We start from the raw sequence: 27,025 nt of genomic DNA on the forward strand, positions 1-27,025 counted from the left end.
TGGGGTGATTGGCCGCATTAATGCAGCGTGGAATACAGCAGCGCACACGAAAAGGGCTCTGTGATTTGTTCGAATAACGACCGATGCATCTGTATGTACCTTTAAGTCCACCCCCTGCCATGTTTCCTTGTTTCATATGTGCCTATCTACTGTATATACTCATTGCATGAGGTTCAAGTCTCATCAAATCTTGACAATGTACAGTATTTTTGATTGTATGGGAGAGCTTTTCCATTCTCATTACTTCCCTGATAATCCATTGGTCTTGGGAGCCGCCTTCTGCTTCCAATTGGCTGCACTGGCACCTCTGGCAGTGTTCAACACGTGTATTACTAGAGATTTTCAAAGTATAATAATAACCCTCAATCCCTTCTCTATTTAATAGTAGACTACTCGGGTTTTGAGTTATCTTCACCTTATTGACCTTGTTAATCTGTTCTACTGTATGATCAAACTCCAAAAGTCCCCGATTATTTTACATTTCACCAAATGTTGGTCTTTGATCTCCACAGCTTCTCCAACATTTTTTGGAAGCCCCAAGGAAACATCCCTGTAGTCTTTGGAGGATACATTACTTTGTATGTGTTCTCAAATTTTTTGTCGAATTGGAGAACGTGCTAGCGTTTTACTACATTTGTGGCCATTCATTCATGGGGAACTCCTTGCAAAACTCCCATTCCAAGGGCCGTGCAAATTCTGGCTTGGACTCTAGCTGCTCCTCTATCAGAGTTCTATATATGTGTAACGGTTTTTGTGAACCGGCCTGACCCACCCAATCTCACATTGGCCCCTGTGGTCTAACCGGTCCCCATTACAGTGTGGTAGTGTCTGGTGGTGCACCTGTTGGCAACAGGACTCCTGAGTCTCCCGCATGATGGTGTGTGGGGAGGACCCGTCCAGACAGGCAGCTGAGGTAGTGTGCTGAGTCCTACCTAGTTCCAGTGCAGCGCCTCCACCTCATCAGGGTCCCTTCGGTCACTTGGGGATGGTCCTGGTGAGGAACTCCTCGGTGGTGCAACCCCCTGTGCAATCACTTGACTCTTACACACGAGGGGTTCTTTGATCAGCTTCATCTTTATTGATATGGTGGGCTAGCTGCCCTCCACAATGGGGTGTCTCTAGCCCATCATGGTGTCCGTGCTTCCCTTTGAAAGGTGAGTTCTCCTTTAATAGGGATTCCCTATCCCAGCCGGGATATCTTTATTCTGCGCCAGGTCCCTGGACACAGACTCTTACTGCAGCTATTAGAACATAACTGTCTTAACTACTTGAACTTGACAGAAACTTTCTTCCACTTAGGACTCCTTCCAGAACTAGAACTAACTTTTGACACAGTGCTGTGCCTTATGTACACTCTGGAAGCTGACACACCTCTGACATCACTAACCATGGAGTCAGAGCATGTGACCACTCTCATCCATACACAGGGCACCCCACCAGGGTGTGAGGGCAAACCTCCATATTTACTGCTGGCATGCCCACAACTTACCAGGCCTAACTGTCAGCAGGAGAGATGACTGTAGCCATTTTACATGACCGCTACATATGTATGAGATGTTATGTTCGGTTTCGCCCAAAATCAGAAACACTGTTTCAAAGGCATTGTTTTTCTTATGATGGTAGGTTTTTTTGTGTTCATATAATGTTGTATTGCAAGCTTTCTCCTTCCATGAATTGGTGTTTTTCTACAAACTATTAGTAAGTTCTGACTTTGTCTATGTGTATCGTGTCTGCAAAGTTCCTGCCTTGGTTCATTTGAAAAAATGTTGAGTTTCCATCCCTTGGGGAAATACCAGGTTCCCACACATCGGGTCTGGGGTGATGGAACTGTAGTGATGTTGTTATCCCTGAATATTTCGTCCCATGCTTTGAGGGCCGCTCCGATAGTTGGGTGCTTGTATAGGTATTTTAGGCGGTCTATTTTATCTAGCCATGAGGCAACCCTGTCTAAAGTACCCATTTTCTGTTTGTACCAAAAGCTTACTCTTAGAGCAGTGGTACCATTCAAATAGTGTGTTGATTTGTGCTGCCAGGTAGTACTTATTCATGTTTGGTATCACTAGCCCCCTCTGTGATTTATGTCTATGTAATGTGTTTAAGCTTATTCTCGGTTTCTTGTATTCGCAGACAAACTTCCCAATTTTGCTTTGGAGAGCTGCAATATAATACTTGGAATTGTTTGGATTATGTATATCAGTCTGGGCAGTGCATTCATTTTGATGCAGTTTATCCAGGAAATGATACACTTATTCCATAGCTTTAGGTTATTCTCTATAGTTTTTGCCAGCAGTATATAGTTAGTGACCAGACGTCCTGGTTTAGCCGGGACAGTCCCGGTTTTTAGACCTTTGTCGCAACTTTATTGGCCACTGTCCCGGTTTTTATCCGCGCTGGCCTCACATGCGCACTTGGCACTTGCCAGCCGCTCGTGCTCATTCGCAGTCATCAAGTGCCAATCGTGCATGCGCAGCCCGAAAGCGCCTATTGCACATGCACAGTCGGCGGTTGCTGTTTGCGCAAAATTGGTCCCGGTCTTTCCTGGGACAAATATGGTCACCCTATATATAGTTGGCCTGGAATAGATCATCTACATTTAGGGTTATATATGTTCCCAATTTTTTTATACTTCTATTGTTCCATTCAAATGGGATGCTTGGTTTCATTCGAGTGGCTAGAGCTTCCGGTTGGCTTATGTTTTATGTTTAATGCTCCTGTTTTTGCTGAATTTATTTTAAAGTTAGAGGTTGCCCATACATCTCCAGGATTTTCATCCAACTATCCTTTCATTAAAGAAGTCTTTGGATATTAACCCCATTGTCACCAGTCACTCACAGACTACATGGTATGTTTACAAACAGAAATCCTGGGGGTCCATGGAAAAGATCAAACAAGTACTCAACAAAACTGCAGGAGGTCTCTTCATATTACATTGATTTGAATTTGGTTGGTACTGTATGTTTGTAGGGAGTAAATCAAACAGTATGAGAAACTAGGACAGTGAATACCTGTTTAGCAGACTTAGATATCTGTTCCTAAGGCTTTGGCTTTAAAGAGCCTCAGTAATCTCAGAATTATGCATTAAAATACGCAGAGTCCTGACACCACTCCACATCCTACAGTATGCACTCCTCTGTGTTACAGTGATTAAAGCAGAACTCCTGGTACCACCTTTATGTTAAAAAATTTAAGAGGATAGAAGCAGGGGGTCTCCGTAGCAGAACCATGTTGATTTCAGCTCCAGGGGACCCCCTGCTTCCTGAGATACCTCCGTAGGTGCTGCCAGTACTATATCTCTGCACAGTTTAAAGCTCCCGCGTCACGTGGCCAATAGGAAGACACCAAGTGATGACATTGGGCTTCCTATTGGGCTGCAGGATGCGGAACCTTTAAACAGCCATATTGATTGCCCAGCTGGGGCTCCTGCTGGCAGCACCTAATGAAGTAAGTATCTCAAGAAGCAGAGGACCCCGGGAGCTGAAATCAACGTTGTTCAGCTCTGGAGACCCCCCTGCTTAAAACCTATTGAAATAAAATGTTATCTGTGTGTCTCTTTAAGCTCTGGGATCTGTAGAACACTTCCATGTACTGTGACAGATCTCAAAGCACAAAAAGCTTGAAAGCATCAACACTGTATTATTATCTAAAAACAGTCATTTCCCATCCAACTTTAGTGACAGTTCTATGCTTCTTAAATCTTTTTTTTCCTGTCTGTATAACTGCTAATTATTTATTTGTAAATAAGCTATATTACATGTACTGTACATATCAATGTTTAATCACTCCGAACATAAGGTGCTGGCTGTATACAGTACATGTATAGCGCATAGGGTAGTAAAATTCATTCTGGGATGCAAACACATACAGTAATACCCAGGTGTAATGTATGTAGTACATAAAACAAATAGAGGCAATCTCAGGACACCCACCCACTGTACATTTAGTAATCACATCAATATGTTTATCCTACCAGGAGCTTTTCTCAAGTCTTCCATATGATCACTGTAGGACACTGGTGTTTCCTTCTCATACAACGACGCAGTTACACATGTAACACCCCTACCTTAGCCCAGAATCAGGGGTAGGGTGTACAGTGAAAAGGAGGTACAGTAGTTAGAATAGTATTTATGGCTTTGACAGGGTTTGTACCTGCCCAAAGGGGTGTGGTTGCTCAACGGTTTACCTGTTTCATCAAGGAGTGGTGATGAAAAAAAAAGGGTGCCAGGAACATTAGGGTATTTATTAGAACAGTACTTCTTCAGAATAAACAATGCATTGTGAACAGGACAGGTTTTCAACACTTTACCTTCCCTATCACCATGAGACTGATAGTGGTGCATCTCATTAAAGAGCCTCTTGCCCTGCCAGGATACAGATCCAAACTTAACTATAAATCACCTGCAGTCCATCCTAGTCCTGCAGGTGGAAACTACCTGCTACTGTGGTGTAGGATACATCTAGCATATAACTGTAGGGATGTTCTTAGCTGAATACAGGCCTCTCCTTATGAGAAGAGAAGAGTAGGCCAGGGCAAACCATGGATAATAAAGGAATAAAAAATGCAAATAAATAAGAGCAATGGAACCTTCAGATGTGCATGTACAGCTGAAGGGAAGCAGTGCACAGATGTACAACACGGAGGTGAGACTGTGTGTGTACAGTGAGGTGCACTGAACTCAGTGAAGATGACTGGGGGGTATAATGATAACAGTAGTAGTAACTTACACGACCATGTGTTAGCTGATGCCCCAATAAAGTCCCACTAGGCGCCGGTAACCTCTCCCCTGGGCAAACTCCATATCTCCCATCACTCCCGGTGGACACTTCCACGTGATATGCAGATAGAAGTCTCTTCATGTGAAGGATGATAAACCCGGCCGGAAATGTATATTAAAAAGCAGTATTTATTAGAAAATGCAAGCGCAACAGCGCACTTACTGTACATCAGAGGCTTGACTCCGTCGGTGGATGTAGCTGCTCCGATCACCGTGATGCAGTGTCTTCCCTGCTCCCGTGTCCATATACAGGGCCGGGACATGGCTCATCACAGCGAACTACGGCGTCCGCCGAGGGTCTCAATGATACACACTTTTGAATAACACATTTCGCATCTATGGATGCTTCGTCAGGTATAACCCCAGCCTCCGTTACATGGCCTCACCATATACATGTGACCTTCTGGCAACTTCCTGAACAAAGGCATGGCTAGACACGTGCATTGAAAATCCAACACACTAGTAACAATATGTGACTAACTTACATGTCAAAGCCTTGTGAGGACTTAACCCCTGCACTGCCTGCAGCTACCAGGACTGACAAGCAGGGTAAGGGGAAATTCCTAGTAGGGTGCTACACACATAAGAGAAGACTGTCTGTGAAGGAGTGAAGAGGCTAAACTCCCTCACTGTTCCAGGCATGGGAAACCACACCCCAGCTCCAGGTCTGCTAGGTTGGTCCAATAAACTTCTGATTGGAAATTGGAGTTTAAAAGACAGACAGCAGACTCCCTGTCCAGTGCTACACAAGCAGGTTCTTGCCTGGGATTGGCTTTGTCTCTCATCCGGCACCAAAACTGCAGGGCGTGACTACCAGCAAGTGAGCAGGTTTCCATAGAGCTGATCTGGGGAATAGCTGGGACATCAAAGCTAAGGACATTTTGTGTTTCCAGATAAATGCTGTTTTCTAAATCTTGCACTGCTGAATATTGAGTATTGTAACCTTTTTTTCTCAGTCCAGGAAATTAAGGTCTTTGTTTTGGAGATAAACTGCTGTGTGGATTCCTTACTGACCCTACCTAGGAGGCCGCTCCTTTATACCATCGTATACTTACTGTAAGGTGTGAAGGGTCACCAGCAATGGAACTGTTTGTATGTGGTGTTGTCACCCATTGCAAGCATGCAGCAGCATTAGGAACATACATCTTCCATATTTCTCATTCCCATTTTCCTCATACTCAATCTTGGTTCATCTTCGGGCCCTGTCATGATAATATATTTAAAATATCTTTTATTTTAATCATCTGGGACACCAAGGGTTAACTGACATTTTTAAAAGACCAAATTGTGTTATTTGGAAGCCAAATTGGAATAAGGTATATATTGGCTCATAAAACAAGGAGATTTCTTTGATTACGATGACATGTAAAAGTACCAGAGCATTTATGGCCCACTAAAATGATATGTGTATATTATGTAGGTCTGTTGATAGTACCCAGATCCACCAGAGGTCCTAGGTGTCACCCTCATAGGAGACTATACATTCCTGAATTCTCCCCCCCCCCCCTGTAAATAGCAAAGAAAGGTGACAAACAGGTCACCATTTAGTTTAAGATCACTACTAAAACTAAAATATATCTTGTATCTCATGATTATGCATAAGAATAAAAAATAGATATTTCTAACCAGTGGTTTTAATTGTGTCCAAGGAAGCTGTATAGGTGAGATATCCATTTGCCCATCAAAGATGGATCTATGAGTATTACAGTGGATATGTAGCTGTACATTTTGATCAACTGAACACTTTGATATAGTTCACAATATTCTAGGAGCTACGGGAATAAAGTTATGAGAATGTTTCTATATTCTGGCGGTTTTTAATAAAAAGAAAACACCACTCCCCAAGCCCTAAAAAAATTAATTGGAGAGTGATGCGGGAGAGGTTTATGACAAGCCCAGCAGGTGGGCATGTCCACTTCCTTAGTCAAAAGTTTAGGATAAAAACAATTAATTTAGAAATTCAACATAGGTGTGTTTGTCTATGGCACACGTGAATTTCCATATTTCCAACTTGAAGCCTCTCTAAATGAATTTGATCAATGTTATGCGATAATGCTAGTTAGACATTCTCTTTTCCCCATTTTTATTTTATGAACGGGTCTGCATTTATTGTACTGTATGTTTCTTGTAATATTCTTTTTCTATAACCTAAGCACTGTACTACTTTTGTATATTAAATCTAAAATTCAATAAGTGATTGTCTTTGGGCTTTAATTGAACCCTTATATTGTGTTAACCCTTGCCAGATATACAAGTCACGTGCTCACAGGTGTGCATTATTTCAGTTTTGCGCCTCATTTGGTTGTGCCTATTTTGAGCAGGGTGGGGGGCACAGATTAAGGTTCAAAGTCACTAAGCAGTGCTATTCCATTAGATTTGGCACCATAAGACACCTTGAGCCCGTTCACTTTAATGGGAAGTAAGGTATCTTTGGTTGCCACTTAACAAATATAGATCTAAATCTCCAAGTCATCTAGTAGAAAGCGGTCAGACAAAATGAAGGGCAAGTATATTTAAAGCCACAAACATTTTTCTAGTACTTCGTCCCTTACTAATTCAACAGTATTTGTCCTTTTTATACGGACCAAAGAGAGAGGATTAAGCAGATGTCGTGTGATCAGATGGATCCTTTTTGCTCATTCAGCGGTACCTGGGAACAGGAGAGCCCAGGGAAGTAAAGTGCACCAACGGTCCACAAGGGTAGCACTACTCCCTACACATGGGTGGTACTGACTCTCATTGGGGGAGAACACCAGGGGTATTGGTGCCACGCACCCCATGTACTTTGGGGGACACGCACCCTGTGTTGTTATTATTGTATTGTGTGTTATATTGTATGGTACCCTAAACATGGGTGGGACTTACTCTCATTGGGGGAGAACACCAGGGGTATTGGTGCCACGCACCCTATGTACTTTGGAGGACACTCCCCCTGTGTTGTTATTATTGTATTGTGTGTTATATTGTATTTGTAATCTTTCAGAGCTCAATTACAACACTGTGCACCACAAGTTTGGCTAATAATATTCATGACAACCTTCAAAGAATCCTATGCAAAGAAAGTTTCATACTTCAACATCAGAAAATAATATGATTTCATAAAAAAAAATGAAAGCAGTAACTTTAGCTAGCATGAAAAAAAATTGTATTTAACCATTTTTCTGCCAGAGGTCCCTGCAAAGGACAGTCTTTAAGGCCACTGACAATGATGGGGTCAGTGCTGAGACAGTGATTACTGAACCTTCAATACGTGGTATTTATACCATGACTTATAAAGCTTTGTTAGTCTGTGGCTTCGGCACAATATTTAGGGCCTTATTCAGAAAGCCTCGATAAGGCCCTTATCGAGCACTTATCGACCAAAATGGCTACTCGTTATTCTATTGTTATTAAACCAATTGTTATATACTGGTGTGTGTATCATTTCACTGTAAGTGGTCTCAGGTGGAGGTGCTGCACCAAGGAGAATGAGAGCTCACCCCAGGCTCCCAGCTGCGGGGGCTCAAGCCTTCTGTGAGCCACAGGTAACAGCAGCACACGTAGTTCCCTTAGACAAGGGAATAGGGGGTTACAGATACAAAGGAGGTCCCTTTCAGATTGGTCATAAAAAACAAGTGCTTTATGTTAGAATATTAGCTTAAATTCATACAAAGATCCCTATGTCTTAAATATTAGGTTTTCCCCACCACTGGTTAATTTGTGCTCCGCTTGTGTTTATTTTATGTTAGTAATCTCTGTAATCTGTTAAAAGCAGGGTTTCCTTTCTTGTATTGTTTAGTTTTTAGGTCTGGTGCTGTTAACTCAAGTGGTGTAATTATTTTCTGTGTGGTGATTTGTGTGTTTTCTAAATCTGTAATGCTCTGCAGTTCTGTTTTCTTCTTTGTAAATAATAATAATGCCTGTTTTTAAGATCCTTCCTTTCCCAGGGGGCCCACAGAGAAATTCATTAGATTTTACAAAAAACATTTTCCTGCAGGTTTGAGAACGTGTTTACTGTCTCACAGCAGATCTCCAGCTTGTACCACTTATAACCAACAAACCCCTCACCCCGTGAGGAAGAGTTTCTCTTCATATAAAAAATGTTAGGGCCCTAATTTACATAACCTTAATTCCTGAATCATAAACTTCCACTAATACAATTAATTCCGTCTTTCTTCATAAAACCCCTGATAATTCCATGTTGATTCAGTCTTTTCAAATGAAATGTCCCTTATAATGTTCCAAATCCTTACTCCTAGCCACCTTGATTAGGTACTGTCCAAACATATTATTTTCTGTGTTACTGGGAAGCTTCATGGAGGGCAATATGATAGACTATCAAATGCCCCACAGGTGAAAATCATCAGGATTCAGAAAAATGAAACAAGAAAGGGGACTTTGCTTTGATGGTGGTACGGGGAGAAGGAGCGGCTAAATTCAATTCTGGGAACCTGGTTCAATTCCCAGTGTCTGCTCCTTGTGACCTTGGGCAAGTCACGTTATCTCCCTCGAGCACAAAAAAATAGATTGTAAGTTCATCTGGGCAGGAACTGTGTCTATAAAAATTATTATATGCTCCGTACCGAGCACTATACTCTAATTGTGTAAGCTCTTTGCGTCACATTGGGAGAAAAGCGCTATATGAAATTATTATTTAGGGAAAATGTGAGTAATTACAAAACAGACGATAATACGGTGATCTGCTTAAAAGAAACTAGATGTAAGCAAATATATTAAATACCTACAGACCAAATACATATTTGACTGAATCTGTGCTATTTCCTGTAGATCTTGCAGTACATGAGACCTTGAGCTTGCAGACAACCTGACCTTTGTAATCTTTCAGAGCTCAATTACAACACGGTGCACCACAAGTTTGGCTAATAATATTCATGACAACCTTCAAAGAATCCTAAGCAAAGAAAGTTTCATACTTCAACATCAGAAAATAATATGATTTCATTAAAAAAAAAATGAAAGCAGTAACTTTAGCTATCATGAAAAAAAATTGTATTTAACCATTTTTCTGCCAGAGGTCCCTGCAAAGAACAGTCTTTAAGGCCTCTGACAATGATGGGGTCAGTGCTGAGACAGTGATTACTGAACCTTCAATACGTGGTATTTATACCATGACTTATAAAGCTTTGTTAGTCTGTGGCTTCGGCACAACATTTAGACCCATAACTATCTACTAAGTGGTGCAATTTCATTAGACCCCTTCTGGCACAGGAAGACACATTACAGACCATTCTCCTCAATAAACTGTAAGGTGCCTTTCAGAGATTTAAGATTTCTTATGGAGTAGCCTACTTAGTAAATATGGCCCTTATAGTGTCTCACTATTGACTAATGAGCATAAGAACTTTGCTCTTACAGTTTCAGTGTGTATACATTAAATTGGAAAAAAAATAAACACTGGGAAAGGCAATCAGATGAGTTTTTGCACCCATTCGCTTGCTATTGGAGCAGAATGCTTTAAGTACAAGACATCCGAGTCAGCCTTTATTGAACCATTTTCACAAGAATTTTGTGTAGACAGTTGAAGGCTAGAATCTAATTTTCTCACACTAGAATGTATTATTATTAGGGTGACCAGATGTCCCGGTATAGCCGGGACAGTCCCGGGTTTTTAATGTCTGTCCCGGCTGCCCGACATTATTTAAAATGTCCCAGTTTTGACCATCAGAGTGGGGGCAGCAGAGAGTGTGAATGCAGGGAGGAGAGCGGAGGCCGGGTCTGAGCTGCAGAGGGTGGAGGCGGGGTTAGCTGCAGATGGTGGAGGCGGGGTTAGCTGCAGAGGGTGGGGCGGAGTTAGCTGCAGAGGTTGGAGGCGGGGTTAGAGTCAGCGGAGCCCAGCAGTGAGAGTGAGAACTTCCGGTGTCTACTGCCAGGGCTCAAGATGGCTTCCCCCCACCCATGCTCCACAGTGACAGGTAAGGTCCAGAATGGAGACACACACACACACACACACACACATACATACATACATAATGGGGAGAGGGAGACACAGCATGGGGAGAGAGAGAGAGAGTGACACAGCATGGGGGAAAGAGAGAGAGTGACACAGCATGGGGAGAGAGACAGCATGGAGAGAGAGAGACACACACAGCATGGAGAGAGAGAGACACACACAGCATGGAGAGAGACACACAGCTTGGAGAGAGAGACACACAGCATGGAGAGAGAGAGTGACACAACATGGGGAGAGAGAGACAGCATGCAGAGAAAGAGAGACACACCCAGCATGGGGAGAGAGAGACACAGCATGGGGAGAGTGACAAAGCATGGGGAGAGAGAGAGACAGAATGGGGGTGAGAGAGAGAATGGGGGAGAGCGTGAGAGACAGAGAATGGGAGAGAGACACACAGAGTGGGGGAGAGAGAGACAGAGAATGGGAGAGAGAGACAGAGAATGGCAATGGTGGAACAAGAATGGATGGGTGGGGGGGAAACAAGAATGGAGGGATGGGAGAATGAGAATGGAGGGATGGGGGGAGAAAATGGAGTGTGTGTGTGTGTGTGAGGATGGGGGACAAAGAGGAGTGGAGAGACATAAAGGAGACAAAACGCAGTTGGTTATGTAATTTGTTTTATAATTTTTTTTTTTAATGTGTCCCGGTTTTAACTTTTTAAAATCTGGTCACCCTAATTATAAGGCTTCTTTGTAGATACACTAAAAATGTGTTATTCGGTCCCTTCAAAATGTTTTTTCCATTGATATAGAACATTTCCTTATTAAGAAATTTAGGATGCCAGCTTTTAACCTCCCACACACTGCTTGTGTGTAAAGGCCCTATTAGAAATTCACTTAGGCATAGTGCTTAACACATTATACCCCAGCAACACACACAGTACAGATGTGGAATAGGGCAATGTTGTGTCACTGGCCGACAAGAATGCAGTGAAGCCAATTCTTTAGTCACTTTGATTTTTTTTTTTTTTGTCTTTTGAAAGCAATGGTTTACCATTTAGTATTCATTGAACTATTTTATATTTACTTTACAACCAGCAAAGCCCCTTCTACATAAAGAGAGGGGGGAGGGAGGTGGGCAGCATTATTAACTTCTACCTACTGTACAGAATTATTACAGCTATTGATTTCACGGTCTACCTGTTGCCCTGCATACTGTAGAGCTCTTTGTGGTTAGCGGATTAGAGACACTAATTATTATTATTAGAGGATTAGTGGATTAGAGACAAACACAGTAAGAACCGCACAAATTCAAGACCATAAACCAGGCAGAGATTTGTATATTGGGATACGTTTTCAAATAAGGAGTTTGGGGTGTTGGTTTAAACGAGGGCACTACAACGGCAGTGAATACAGTCCACGAAGGGGCTTAGAGTGGCCTTGGACAATCTACTCCTGCTAATTTAATTGGAATTGTTCATTTCAGCCATTTTTGACACTTAAACTCGCTTTTATGCAGATATAATGTAAACCTGTATAACACAGATGTTTAATTGCTTGCAAAATGTGGAAATATAATTTAAAAATATTACTCAATTGTTGCTCCTTTGGAAAAACTAGTTCAAGAGCACTGATCTACAGTAATGTATTATAAGGCATAGAGAGTCTTAAATAGTATAACGTTTTAGACTGGCATTTGTAAAGAAGACGTGGTGCCTAAAATGTTATGGGATAGCTGTATTTTGAGCATGTTTATGGCTTATTGCAGGGTTGCTCAAGACCTCCCAACATGTCAGGTTTTTAGGATATCCATGCGTCAGCACAGGTGGCTCAGTCTTCAACTGATTGAGTCACCTGTGATGAAGCAGTGATATCCTGAAAACCTGACCTGTTGGGGGGCCTTGAGGACTGGTGTTGAGTACCACTGGCCTATTGCATTAACATTAGACACCCCCACAACTCTTGTCTTTCAAAGAATTAGATGTGGATCATCCTTGGACTTAAATTATTCTCCTTTCTGCATCTAACATTCTGCACCAGCCTCCTTTGCTTTTAATATTCAGGACTCCTGTTTCTGGTCAACATGCTTCGCACAGCAGTATTTTAGCCTCAAACTATTTCTGATCGATAGGAGATGGCACTTACTAATCACAAAATAAGTTTATCATATTCCTCCTGCTTCCTATACCCTGGCACAGCAAGGGTTTCTTCATATTACAGTTTGCAAAGCTGTATGTGCCACAAGTAATTTTCTACTTAGATAGTAATTACTCATTGAAAAGCAGCACTAATATAAAAACACGCAATTATGTCCAGCGGTTAATGGAAAGGGTGATGATGCCTAACGCAATTAGTGTTGACCATAGAAATGTAAAATGAAAGAAGCCACAAATAACTAGATTAATTCACAGTCATAGTCCGTTGTGACTTCATGCACTTGTTTTCAGATGTTTACCACAAATATTGAATGACTAGAGCAGGGGTGGCTAAATCCAGTCCTCAAGAGCTACCAACAGGTCAGGTTTTCAGGAAATCCCTGCTTTAGTATATGGCTCAATCAGTGGCTCAGTTAAAGACCTTACGGCAGGTTTAAAAGCACCGGGTTTAATTACTGTACAAGTATTGTTCAAGGTGACATTACGCCCTCATTCATTATAATGTACTCCTTGTTATAGGGCCAGTCCCATCGAGGGGAAAAATAAACTGCAAAAGACCACAGACCTTTTTTTATTTTAAAAATACTAATGTATTTAATATATATATTTAAATATACCTATATATACATATATTTAAATATACATATCTATATTTAAGATGCTCATTTAAAAAAAAAAAAAAAAGCAATACATGCAGGCTGTGCAGCTACTGTAGCAATCTTGGGGAGGGATGATCAAACCAACTGGTTGATGAACTGTAACAGGGTCTTAACCCTGTTAACAGGCATACCTCTAATCCAGCAGTGTGCTGGTTAATTGCACACCTGCAATCAACCACTCCACCTGCCGAATCACAGCTCTGTGAAAAAGCCTGTTCCCAGAAAAAGGAAAGAGATGTTTCCTCAGTACACAAGGGTGCTGACAAGAGGAAAGCAGAGAAGCCTGCACACAGAGGTCTTGAGCAGAAAGGCTTTGCAGAGATCAAGACACCCAGAGACCTATATTCCTGGACACAGGGGACCCAGAAACCTACCAGAGACTGACATGAAGGGCCACATGCTTTAAGGCAGGCCTGCCCAACTCGTAAAGCAAGAAGGGCCGAACTGCTCCAAGGAAAAAAAATTTGGGCCGCACGGGTTAAATCATCATTATCATCTCTCCTCCAGCACCTCTCATCATCATCATCCTCATCCTCATCCTCATTTCTCCCCCAGAACCCCTCACTATCAATCTTTACGATACTCCCCATCTATCTCTCATACCCCATCTCTCCCCCTCACCCACACAATACCCCCCTCCACATCAAACATACAATACCCCCCTCCACATCAAACACACAATACCCCCTCCACATCAAACATAAAATACCCCCCTCCACACACCCCCAGCCCATTCCATGTCAGCATCCCCCCCCACAAGTCAGCATCCCCCCCATGTCTCTCTTCCCTCAATATGACACTCTCCCCCTCCCCTTAATGACACTCTCTCCCCCTCCCCTCAATATGACACTCTCCCCCTCCCCTCAATATGACACTCTCCCCCTCCCCTCAATATGACTCTCCCTCTCCCCTCAATATGACACTCTCTCCCCCCCTGCAACTCACATCAGTATCTCCCCCCCTGCTCCTCACATCACTCTCTCCCCCCCCTGCACCTCACATCACTCTCTCCCCCCCTGCACCTCACATCACTCTCTCCCCCCCTGCACCTCACATCACTCCCCCCCTGCACCTCACATCACTCCCCCCCCTGCACCTCACATCACTCTCTCCCCCCCCCTGCACCTCACATCACTTCCCCCCCACTGCCCCTCACTTGTCAGCAGCCCACCCCCCCCCTCACATGTCAGCAGCCCACCCCCCCCACCAGCCCGTTTTTCAGACCCAACCCCCCCACCAGCCCGTTTTTCAGACCCAACCCCCCCACCAGCTGTTTTTCACAACCACCCACCCCCCACCAGCCCGTTTTTCACAAACAGCCCGTTTTTCACATCCACCCACCCCCCACCAGCCCGTTTTTCACACCCACCCCCCACCAGCCCGTTTTTCACAAACAGCCCGTTTTTCACATCCACCCACCCCCCACCAGCCCGTTTTTCACACCCACCCCCCACCAGCCCGTTTTTCACACCCACCCCCACCAGCCCGTTTTTCACACCCACCCCTCCCCCCCCCCCCCCCCCACACACACACACTTCTCTTAGATCAGCTCAGCACATCCTCTCCCCGGTACTAAGCCCCGCCCCCTGCATGCTCTGACCTCTCCGGCAGCCTGCTATTGAAAAAAATAAAAACACACGGCTGCTGCTGCCCTCGCGCACCACAAAACCTGGGGGCTGAGAGGGAGGGGGCTGGGAGGGAGAGGGGGCTGGGAGGGAGAGGGAGGGGGCTGGGAGGGAGAGGGAGGGGGCTGGGAGGGAGAGGGAGGGGGCTGGGAAGGAGAGGGAGGGGGCTGGGAGGGAGGGGGCTGGGAGGGAGAGGGAGGGGGCTGGGAGGGAGAGGGAGGAGGGATGAATCGCCGCCATTTTTTAAAAACTTTTTTAATTTATATATTTAATTAACTGGCGCCCGGCCAGAGTCATCGCGGGCCACACAGAGAGGCCAGAAGGGCCGCATGCGGCCCGCGGGCCGTATGTTGTGCAGCCCTGCTTTAAGGTATCTCTTGAGACTTTGGGGAATAGGGTGGTAATTGGATTATCCCTCCAGCCTTGGAGAAAGGGACTGGGGAATTAAGTTAGCCCTTACACAGGGATAGGCTTTTGTTATTTTGTGTTTTTGTATATTTTGCCTGCATTAAGGAACAGGCTCAATAAAGCCAAGATATAATTTCACCCCAATCGGTCTCCATTATATGTACCTCTGAACAAGTCTCTTACATATGGTGTCAGAAGTTGGAATGAGAGGTGGCCCTTTAAGTTCAAAGGGGCCCCGGAGACTGCCTGTGAAAATGTTTGTGCTTTTGCCTGCATAGTTCCTGCAAACAGTCTGAGCAACAAAACCAAAGAAACACATCCAGGCAGCAAAACTGCACTGCCTGTGAAAAATGTTGTGCTTATTTTCCTGCATATAGTTCCTACAAACAGCATGAGCAACAAAGCAAAGAATCACATGCAGCAGGGACCAGAATTAAAGGGATACCCATCCAGGCAGGAAAACTACACTGCACTGAAGAAAGCCACAATGCCAAGTTGGACTGGGAGGACGGCGACAGACGGTGACCCACACAAGGGACTGATGCTGTGACCAGAGTCTACCCCACCACTGGTGAAAGAAAAAAAAAACGAAAAAAAAAAAAAACCCTGGGAATTTAAAATGGCCGTCCAGCTGAAGTCCAATACAGACTTTAAAAAAAAAAGGGGGAAGAAAATGTGTTCCTGGTGTAAAGAGCCCAGCCACACGGAGCAGTGTCCCTTCAGGCCTTATTCAGACGATGAGGATGGCCCCTACGTGGCCCCAGAAAAAGGGCAGCAGCCAGAGGACTATTTTTTTCAATGCGCCAAGGAAGTACAGCAGCAAGCAGTGCGCTGTGGACCCAAGGAAGGTACAGAAGTTTTACATAGCAACTGCACATCCAGTATCACTGATGAGAAAGACTTTGTGCACAGAACTGCTGATGTTGTAAAACATACTAAAGTAAAGAAGAAGAAAAAGTCTACAGAGACGCTTGTGAGAGCTACAAACTCTACAAGCAAAGTCTGCCCACCTGTAGGACAACCACAATTTGGGTTTCTAGCAAATACAGTGATAACAGCTGCAATAGCGCCTCCTGAGGTCAGGAAGAAAAATACACATGATAGCCCCAAAATGGAGGACAAGATGCGGCGTTCCTATAATGAACCCTACCCCACGGACGAGTGGCCCTTCCAGTCCAATAAGGAGAAAGACATCTCTTATGGGGAACCTGAACTGAGTCACACCCACAAAATAGCCCCAAGAGTGGTGGGGGTGCCTGAACTTGGTACGAACCAAAAAGACTGCTCTATGATGACGAAGGTGATCGACAGGAGCAAGAGCGTGAGCAGCAGATCTCTGAATATTTACACCACCTAACGCAACTGCAAGGAAAACATGGCGGATACCGTGAAGCTGCTGAAGTTTCAAATAAAGATGGAGACCCCCAATATCCCTGATGGGACGGAGTCATCCAAAATAAAAAGGCGGAAAAAGAAAAGCGGGTCTTCACTTACCGTGGAAGGAACAGACATGCCCGCAGATCCCGCGGAGGAAAAGGTGGACCGAGATGCCCTGCAGCCTAGAGAAACTGGAGAATTTGTCCCGCGCATGACCGAATATCCAGAGGGCCCAAGGCAGAAGTCGTGTACCCCAAAGTGTCTGTTCGGTGCTAATACTGAGAAACCCTCAACCAACCATACCAGGGAAGCGGAGCCAGAACCAATGAGTGACGATCCCTTGACCAGCCCTGAAGCTGTCCTGAAAACTGCCAGGCATGACTGTGATATGCTCTGTGAACAATTGAAACTGAAGAAAGATGATTACGCAGAGCTACAGAAAAATAACGTGGAGCTACAGAAGAATGTGCTCACAATTTACTCTTTGGCCAGGACAGAATTTGATGATCTCAAGACTGAGCTAGATACTGCAAATGCGACTATTATCGCCATGGATAAAAAACAGAGCAAATCTGATAGAATGATTGCTAATCTGAAGCAGAAGTATGAAGAGGCACTGAAGGAGATTACAGTCTTTCAGCAAGAAGTTCGCAAGTGCCATAGAGTGGTGGAAGTCTCTCAGAATGAGGTTCACACTCTCCGCATTAAACTGAATTCCTCACACCAGGAGGTCAACAGTGTCCGGACAGAGGTGGACATATCCCAGAAGGAGGTTCATACACTCCGCACAGCACTGGATGCCTCACACCAAGAGATCCGCAGTTACCGCACAGAACTGGAAGTTTCTGAAAAGGAACTTCACAGTCTCACTGAGGAGCTGGACATCTCTCAAAAAACTATTCTCAGTCTTAATATGGATCTCAAAGTCTCTCAGAAGGAGATTCAGACCCTCAACTTAGAGATGGAAGTCTCACGTCAGGAGACTGTCATTCTCAAAGCAGATGTGCGTAAATGGAAGGAGGACTACAAGGAGGCCCTGAATATTAGACTGCAAAAAGAGAAAATTTAAGACTGAAAGGAGAAAATTCTGATTTGACAGACCACGTCAAGAAAAAATAAAGAAACTTTTGGAAGATGAAAAGTTTGAAGCAGAGCACCAACTGCAAGGTCTGCGTACAGACCTCAAGAATGCCGGGGAGAAGCAGCGAATTCTGCAGGAAGAGAATCTGCAGGCTGCTAAAGAAATACAAGTGCTGCAGGAACATCTGATTACCCAGTGTGTCCCCGCAAAGCAGCACGAGAGACTGAAGGCTACCTTGAGCATCACCAGAGCATCGCTAAAGGTCAAGCTTAGAGGCCAGGTGACTCGGTACAAGAGGGAGCACAAGAAGGTCCAGAAACTGAGACAAGTAACTGTGGCCCGAGCACCCTACTGTAGTACATTGGATGTTTTTATTCTTGTGTATGTTTTGCAGCGTCGGAGGGACATGGGCAGGATGAAGATGAGGATTAAGACGGCCTTCATCGTGGGTGCCTGTAAAAGGTAAGTGTAATATATAGACTGTATTTATTGTAATTTATATGTATTTAAAATGGGCAAATGCATTATTATCCATATGTGGATAATAGTCTTTTTGCCCATTACTGTACTGTATGTGTTAGGGGGCGGGGGGGATGTGTGTTGTTTATTGGGGGCAATTGTCCCCAATAAACATGCTATTGTGCCTTAACCCCTTCATTGCCTTAGCGGATAACCGCTATGGTAATGAAACTACTTTAATGTATTTTTATTAATAGTGTGTGGGAGCAGGGGGTCCCGAGCTGAACCGCATTGATTTCTGCCTCAGGGACCCCCTGCTTCCCGAGTTACAGGCCCCGGTTTGGGGCATCGGTGCCAGTGTCGCCGCCATCTTTATAGAGCCCACGTCGCGTCTTGGACGCTATAAAGATGGCGGCGACACTGGCACTCGATGCCTCATACCGGGGCCTGTAACTCGGGAAGCAGGGGGTCTCTGAGGCAGAAATCAATGCGGTTCAGCTCAGGGGACCCCCTGCTTCCGCACACTATTATTACAATGTACATTAATGCAGCTTCATTACCATAGCGGATAGCCGCTACGGTAAGGAATTATTATTTATTGTTATGTGTGTTTTAATACTAGTGTAGATGTGCATGGGGTCTCCTGAGCTGAACCGCATTGGTTTCAGCCTCGGGACCCCCTACTTCAGGAGATACAGGCCCCTTTATGGGGTACCGGTATCCCTCTGCAGAATTTAAATGTCCCCGTCACGTGACGCGGGAGCTTTAAAGTGCAGGGGATACCGGCACCCCATAACGGGGCCTGTATCTCCTGAAGTAGGGGGTCCTCGGACCGGAAACCAATGCGGTTCAGGTCCTGAGACCCCCAGCACATGTACACTATTATTAAAATGTATTTATTTAGTGTACGATCGCCTGTAACAGTCTTGCATGGAGATGGCAAATCTCCATGCAAATGTTACATGCGGCTTTTTTTTCTATCAGCTAGCGTACGTAAAATTTAAGAACGCTGGCAGGGGAAAAAAAACCAACACGTACGCTGTGGCTGTTCTGAGCTATTTTGAGCAGGTACGTTAAAAAATGGCTTCAAGGCCTTAGTGAATCGCGTCCCCAGCCTCACTTTTTAACGAACCTGCTTTTTTGGAAAATCAGAACGCAAAGCCATTGAGCTTAGTGCATAGCCCCCTATGGTAGGGGTATATATTCACCGACCAGAGCCAGGGGACAGATTACTGTTAAGAGTAAACATAGTCGGGTTGCAGGCAGAGGATCAAGGCAGGTAGAAGAGGTGCAAAGTCTGGGTGACAGGCGGAGAGTCAGCAACAGGGAATCCAGAGGCAAAAGGACAGAGAATATGGAGAAACACAGCTGGGACTGCAATTGAAACAGGAACCTTGCTCAGCAACATCCTTTAGGAAGTGCAGCCTTAAATAGAAGGCTGCCAGGAACCAAGATGGCTGCAACCATCCAAGTGAGGGTAAGGAGAAGAACATTCTCTAAAAAGAACATTGCTGCCCATTTGAAGTTGCTAAAGACAATGTTCTCTGGGCAAATGAGTCAAAGGTAGAAATTGTTGGCCTGAATCAGAAAAGTTCTGTTTGGCGAAAACCAAACACTGCATTCGAACAGAAGAACCTCATCCCAACCGTCAAGCATGGTGGTGGGAGTGTGATGGTTTGGTGCTGCTTTGCTGCCTCAGGACCTGGACGGCTTGTCATCATTGGCACAACCATGAAGTCTGCATTGTATCAGAAGATTGGAACTTGCCTGCTGTGCGAGATCGGAGCTGCAGACTCACACGCTGCTCTCACTCTCTCCTCCCGGCCAGGTGGGGGCAGAAGGAGGTGTGCGAGTGAGAGCAGAAAGGCAGCAGGAATACAGGTCATCACAACCCCTTCTTCCCTGCCTGTGGGACTTCCTGGAAATAAAGGGCCTTTAGCTCTAGTAAATCTAAAGAAAATGTATTTCTTTTGAACACTTTATTTAGATTTACTAGAACATTTTTGGATTAAAATAAAAAAAATCAAATACTTATCGCGATATGTATTGTTATCCCGATAAATGTATTAATATCGTTACCATGGGATTTTTTCTATTATCACCGAAACCTAGTACTGGCGCTACCTTTACACGTATGCATCAAGAATCAGTGGGGCCAAAGAGTTGACATTAACGCAGTTCAGCTCCTGGAACCCCTTGCTTCCCTTCCATGTAAATAAAAAATAAAAAGGGGGAGGGGTAAAAATAACATCAAGCAGTGGGGGTTGTCCCCTTAATATAAGTTGGGATAGGAGTTCTCAATTGTGGCACAATACATCCCTGTTTATGGACTGACATTTAGATTAGTTCCCTTTTGTCATGTGTACTGTAGTTATTAATGTATCCTTCTTAAGACCAACTGTCCCATTCTTTCTTGTTTCAGTTAGTTCCTAACCTTGTTTTACTATGCCGACCACGGTTTGTGCCGCATGGCTAGGGGGTAAAGTATGAATTTTACTGCCAGCTACTACAGTACCTGACAGAACAACCTAGTCAGTCTGTCATTGTAAACTAATCACATCATTCTTTATTCATGGTGCTTCATTTTAATTAGTGTGCTTAAAATCTGCATAAGTCACAACTATTTTGTATGTTTGTCAAATAATATAAAATCCTCTAACTCATTTATAGCTGTACGTTTATTTATCTTATACAAGAGGAGATCATTTCGTTTTCTTTTCGTAGAAGTAGCTCTGCATTTGGTGAATCGCCTCGGGAAACAGCAACTATTTCAGCGCTAACAATGCTGTCATTTGAATAAATGATCCAAATGAACACCAGCAAGTAAACAAGGCTACTTATGAAAAGCTTTGTCTGTCAGACAGCTTCTATAAAATAGTTATCGTGAAATGATTTGGAAACACGTTTCAATACATTTTTAAACATTGGACAAAACTCTTGGTGTGCCTGCTATACATTTCTGTAGTTAAGTTAGTCTGTCTTTCTGAGAAAGGGTGGACCCAGATCCAGATTCACAAAGCTAAGCTGTGCACGCCTTTACTCCCACTCATATGACTAGGAGCTGAGGTGTGCTAAAGCTTGGCACTCTTTTGTGGTTGCGTGCCTTCATTTACCTCTAAGGGCTGTAATATACTGTGTGCGGCCGTGCGCGCACACGTTTTGTGTGTATACTGTGCGTGAGTGTAAGGTACTGTGTGTGTATGTGTGTGTTTAAATGCGTTTTCAAATAAATAAATCCCTTAATAATATTTTTTAATAACATTGTACACACGCACACACACACACACACACACACACACACACACACACACACACACACACACACACACACACACACACACACACACACACACACACACACACACACACACACACATATACTTACATTTTCAGCGGCGGTAGCAGCACGTTCTTTCTTTTTCTCATCTTCCCCTCTGTCGGCCGGTTCCACGCTCCCTGCCGTGCGCAGCACCAGTATAGAATGGCTGACTAACCTCAGCCAACGAAAACTGCCGCGCACCGCGTAGCACACGCACTAAAGAACTGGCCTAAGTAAAGATAATGTAGAACTACTTGGTAAATTTGGGTTTCAAACAGTGGCCACTGAGTGAAAGACTCAGTTTGAAACTCAGACTCAGTCCTACAGCCACTATTCAATGTGATGTGCTGGGGCTCCTTTAAGCCCTACTCATTTGAATTAGACGGGTCTCTTCTCCAGCACTTGAAGGGCACCTTCTTTTACTTTAATATTTTAATATTTTGTAGCGGACAAGAAAATTGCCCGCAACCCATAAGTTATTGAAGTTCCCTTTTTGGTTTTATTATTAAAATACTGGGCCCCGATTCAAAGTAGCTAAAAAGTGTTATTTAAATTTAACATTTGAGGAAAAGCAAGTCTAGCCATACAGCAGTACAGTTATACAACATTTATAGATAGAAAGCTGGAGATACTTCCTAAAATAAATCACTGTTTCTTTAAATGGAAAGTGGAACCGTTTAGCCTGTCAATAAAAAAAAATACTGATAGCCTAGGATAGTAAATGATAAAGAATTGGTACTCCATACCTCCTAGTACCATCATCACTCTGCAACCAACTGCGGTAGCCTTAACATGTTAACATACATCCCGTACATGTGCGTGGCACTGCTATTAATGCAAATAAACTGCACGATGATAAAGATTTCTGATGAATGGCCTGTAGTTTGTAGAATGTAATATTGAATTATTTTAAATTGTAATCTTCCAAGTAGTTTACAGTATAAAACTTCCGGAGGAGGTAGGGTCATTTGGAAAAACAACACATCCCTGTGATGGGAGAATAAAGACTAAGGGGCATATTCTATATTCTATAGACCCACCTTAAGACACACCTGCTTAAAGAAGCATATGAGTAGCACCGTGGCTAATACTATACACATGATAAATAAAGCTTGGCCCCCTGCAGATGCACTTTCCAGAACGCCCTCCTACTGTCTCTGTACGTTCTTCCTACCGACCAAATAGATTGTAAGCTCCTCAGACCAGGGACTTCCGAAATTGTACTTTTATGTCTGAAGCACTTATTTCCATGACCTGTTATTTGTATTATTTGTTATTTATATGATTGTCACGTGTATTATTACTGTGAAGCGCTATGTACATTAATGGCGCTATATAAATAAAGACATACATACAGTACATATACAGTAGTTCGAAGAATTTGTTCAGGCATTTTGAACAAAAATCCCCTTTGACTTCAGTGGGGATTTGTGGTTGAAACAGATATATAGTCCAATAATGCCCTAGAACAGTTTTAACAATATTTTGATGTTCCCTTTTTTTGGAAAACTGTATAGATTTCTTAGAAAGTACTCACAAAGAGCTTTCTATTTAGAACATGGCCGAGTAGCAAAAAAGTTGTAGGACTCTTGTGCATAACTCATTATTGCTTTGGGGTACACATATCTACACATATTACTACGCTATGCTCCTTCCTTTGCTTATAAATTACTATCATCTTAGGCCCGGGCCATGATGCCCACGCTGAGGGGTGCGGAGGCTGTGGAAAAGCGTGTGCTTTCCTTGGCCATGGTCGACAGGGCGTTACTAGGGGCGTCAAGGAGCTTGTTCCCCCTCATTGGGCGAACCGCTCACGTGACCTGCGTGTCGCGCTCAGAAATCAGTTTCAACTGATTTCTTGCGCAGAGCGCGCCCCCTCCTGTCTCCGTCCGCGTGCACCTGCACGGTCTATAGGCGCTATTAATGCCTTAAGGAAATCTGATTGTGCCCCGTGCGGACGCCTCTGCGCGGTCTCCCACAGCATGGACTCAGCCTTAGATGTCAATAAAACTGAAGGTCATTTTATTTAACTACCTGTATAATGTATGTGGTACATGGTCTTTTAGGCTTTCATTGTGACATAACAAAATGGGAGAATTCATCTTCAGTTTGTGTCCTTGGCAACAGTCTCAGCCCCTAAGTGTACTGTACCTCGTCTAAGAATGTGACACCTGCTCTCTGTCTGACAAATGTCTAATGATTAATTTTTATTAGTTGATGTCACAACTCTACCAGCAATTGTAGACATTTACTGTATGTGAAAAGGGTATAAACAGACACTCCTTGTTCCTAATGTCTGTTAAATAATACTAACTTTCAAGACGTTATTTTCCAAAACTGGTCTCCGGAGTTGAACCATGGTTTATTTTTAACTCTGCGGATCCCCTGGTTCCCGAGATTCTTACCCTGGAAGGTGTCGTCAGCTACTTCCTGGTTGTTTAAATGCCTGCTGTATGCTGGCCAATAGGAAACTGCAACGGATAACGTTACGGCTTCCTGTTGGCCCGCATACAGTAACTTATATTGAACCGGTAACACTTACGCGGTAAGTATGTTGTGTACCAGGTGGTCCCCAAAGATGAAATTAACGAGGTTCAGCTCCTGAGACCCCTTGCTTCCCATACATGTAAAACAAAAAAAAAAAGGAGGGCCAAAAAAAGGTCAAAAAAATCATAAGGTTAATAAAAAATAAAATGATATAGAAAAAACAAAGCTGTGGCTTAAATGTACCAAGTCCTCAACCCCATTGTTATAAAAATAGATGGCTCTCTCTGTGCTGCTGTCCATGACGAAGACTTCCACTTGAGTCCTTAATGATAGTGTACAGAGGAAAGCATTCAGAGAAAAATAAGGGGACAACACAAAACAATATCTTATAGTGTCGCAGATGTTTTTCTGATGCAATGGATAGCACAATTTTTTCATTAAAAGGACATTTCAAGAATTTCCCAAACATACTTTTTTCAGTCATTGGAGTTTCACATACTGTTTCTTTCATAAGAGTGGACATTTTTACATTACCGTACGTAAAGAAATGTCATTACTAATGATGATTTATCGTTGCTTACAGTATACTATGAACTATATTAATAACGTTTTCAATTAATTTTAACCTCCATTTTAAATCTATATAATACTGAAACAACCATGTACATACACAATTACTGTTGTATTTTTATGATACCTCCTCGCTCTTACCTCCTATATTCCCCCCTTGCTCACTCTCCTCCCTTCTATATCAATCTCCCCTCTATCCCTCTCCCTATTTTACACTGTTCCCTCCTCTCTCTCGCTCTCACTCTCCCCCCTCCTCTCACCCTCTCCACCCTTCTCTCCTCAATCCCACTCCCTCAGCACCCTCCATTACACTTAATTCCATTCCCTCAACCCTCGCTCCTAACACAATTCCCCCCAAACAATTACATACAGACACACACACACACAATTCCCGCCCCTCACCACCACACACAATTCCTGCCCCACACCCCTACACATAATTCCCGCCCCCTACCCCTACATACAATTCGCACCTCCTACACATAATTACCAACCCCATACACAATTCTTACCCCGACCCGCCCACCCACACAATACACACAATTTCCCCTCGGCCACCACAATATACATGCAATTCCCCCCCATCCCAAGCACAATATACACACAATTCTGGGTGCAGAAGTTGGGCCCAACTTTTGGCGTGGGCGAGCGGGGGGAAGGGAGGAGTCCCCATAGCTGCTGGGGAGAGCTGAGGCTCGGCAGCTATCAGAGGCCTGGCAGCCGGATGCAGAAGTTAGGCCCAACTTCCGGGGATGGCGCAGCTGTCGGGCCCGAAACAGTTGTCCCAGCTCTCCACCCCTTTCAGTATTTCTGAATATATCAAATGCAATTTTAAGTCAAATATCTCACAAATTGTACAAGTTTGCAATAGAATAGTCTACAATTCTACCAATATGGTGGAATTCTGTTTAACTAACAAACAAAAATGTTTGTTTCTGAAAAAAAAAATATATATATATATATTTTATATCGTCACTCCTGAAAAAATAATGATTCGGTATTTACTAAAATTGGAAAACACACATTCACCTTGGGAAAGGTCTGCTGTACGTTATTGAAAATGTTAGTAATAAAGAAATGCATTTGGAGTAATATTCTTTTGCACACAGTATATTATCAGATAATCTTTTGATAGTTCCAGCAATCACAAGTATTACCTCTCATTCTAATTATCTGAGAGCGCGTATATCACTCCTCAACATCAAGGTCTGTATCTGACCACTATGGATTTGTCTAAATGGTATTGGCAAATCCCTCTGACCCATGAGGCACAGAAAGTCAGCATTCATTACTCCAAGTGGTATATATGAATTCCTGGTTATGCCATTCGGGATGAAGACTGCCCCGGCTACCTTCCAATGCCTGGTCAATAGGTTACTGGAAAGGATGCAAAGTTTTGCAAGAGCATAAATGGATGATATAGCTGTGTTTAGTAATTCCTGGGATACTCAGTGCATGAGGCAGCGGTGCTGAAGAGAATAAAGGAAGCAGGGCTAAAACTTAAACCTACCAAGTGTCTAGTGGGTGGAGGGCATCTCAAGCCGGAGCCGGCTACGGTAGAAGCCATCATTCAGTGGCCGTGCCCTGAATTAAGAAACAGGTCATGGCTTTTTTAGGCACCACTGGTTATTATAGGAAGTTTGTCCCACAGTATGATGGCCTTGCCAAACCCCTGACTGACTTAACACAGAAACAACTCTCGGTTCTGGCAGCCTGATCTCCTGCCTGTGAGGAAGCATTCCAGGCACTGAAGACAGCACTGGCTAGTGCTCCCATTCTGGCAGCACCAGATTACACCAAGCATTTCCTTGTACAAACCGATGCCTCCGACTATGTTATCGGAGGAGGGGGGTGAACACCCCATTGTCTATCTGAGCAGGAAGCTGCTGCCCAGAGAAGTGGCTTATACCACTATTGAAAAAAAAAATGCCTGGCCATTGTATGGGCACTCAAGAAACTGTAGCCCTATTTGTATGGCAGGTCATTCACTGTGGTCACTGATCACAATCCCCTCAGCTGGTTGCACAAGGTGTCGGGGGAGAATGGCAAGTTACTTCGCTGGAGCCTTGCCCTTCAGGAATTTGGCTTTACCATAATGCACTAGAAGGGTAGTGAGAATGGTAATGCCGATGGACTCTCCCGACAGGACATCCCAGCGACCCAAAAGCTTAAAGGACCTCCAGGCTTGTGGAGCCACCTGATGAGGTGACTGCCTCAGAGCCT

At 43.8% G+C, this 27,025-nt stretch overlaps 1 protein-coding gene across 5 annotated transcripts in view; it reads left to right on the forward strand.

The window, feature by feature from the left end:
* SH3GL2 (SH3 domain containing GRB2 like 2, endophilin A1) overlaps positions 1-27,025 on the forward strand; it is a 263,901-nt gene that overhangs the window by 111,508 nt on the left and 125,368 nt on the right. Inside the window, exon 1 of one of the 5 annotated variants that reach the window (XM_075594909.1) lies at positions 10,663-10,684. The exons of the other annotated variants lie outside the window; for them this stretch is intronic. The gene's annotated coding sequence lies outside the window, so the exon portion shown is untranslated. Of the gene's footprint in view, positions 1-10,662; positions 10,685-27,025 lie in introns of those variants that run through there. 5 annotated transcript variants of the gene reach the window in all.

Source organism: Ascaphus truei, chromosome 1 (assembly GCF_040206685.1).
Source record: "Ascaphus truei isolate aAscTru1 chromosome 1, aAscTru1.hap1, whole genome shotgun sequence".
In the NCBI taxonomy this organism is placed as follows: Eukaryota; Metazoa; Chordata; class Amphibia; order Anura; family Ascaphidae; genus Ascaphus; species Ascaphus truei.